We start from the raw sequence: 1,045 nt of genomic DNA on the forward strand, positions 1-1,045 counted from the left end.
ACAAAGGTTAGAAATTACAGTTTTGGACATGAAGAAGCAATAGAAAAAAGAAAATTAATTGTAACTATAAGTTTAGATACATTAAGATAAAGCTGAAACACTGGTGATAGAAAGAAATATTTACTAATATAATAATTTGCTGTAGTATTCATGGAACTTAGAAACAGGTTACAAACAGCTAAGGGAGATGAACATGTCTGTCAGTTTGTTTTACTGTGGTGGCTTGCACATTGCTGTGAGGCTTGAGGCTGTGCCACTAGTGTTTCAAACAGCAGCAGGGTTGCACATGGTGCTCATGTTTCAACACAGCTTACAGACTGAGACAGACTAGGAAGAAGGAAGAGGCCATCCACTTCTCAAAGAATTGGCCAGGGAAAACTTTACAAATAGCAGAGAAATAGTGTCTGATCTATTACTGGGCAACTTTATGAATAGCCTGGAAACATTGTCTGATACAGTGCGGGAAGACTAGCCACTTATGTCGGATGTTGTTGTTGTTGTGTTTGTCACTGAGTTGGATCTGACTCATAGCAACCCCTCCTTGGTTGGAAGGCACTCAAAATTCAACTGGGAAAGAGCTGACTCATCAGAGTAGAATGAACCTTAATAATATGGATAAAGTAAAGCTTTCAGGACCTCCATTTGCTGATGTGGCATGACTCAAATTGAGGAGAAATAGCTGCAAATATCCATTAATAATTGGAATATGGAATGTATGAAGTATGAATCTAGGAAAATGTGAAGTTGCCAAAAATGAAATGAAACGCATAAAGACTGATATCTTAGGCATTAGTGAGCTGAAATGAACTGGTTTTGGCCATTTTGAATCAGACAACCATATGATCTGTTATGCTGGGAATGACAATTTGAAGAGGAATGGCACGGCATTCATCATTGCAAAGGATGTTTCAAGATCCATCCTGAAGTACAACGCTGTCAGTGATAGGATAATATCCATACGCCTACAAGGAAGACAAGTTACTACTACTATTATTCAAATTTATGCCCCAACCACCAAAGCCAAAGATGAGGACATTGAAGATGT

This window comes from Orycteropus afer, unplaced genomic scaffold (genome assembly GCF_000298275.1).
Source record: "Orycteropus afer afer isolate SDZICR_OR568_19922 unplaced genomic scaffold, OryAfe1.0 scaffold00066, whole genome shotgun sequence".
Classification (NCBI taxonomy): Eukaryota; Metazoa; Chordata; class Mammalia; order Tubulidentata; family Orycteropodidae; genus Orycteropus; species Orycteropus afer.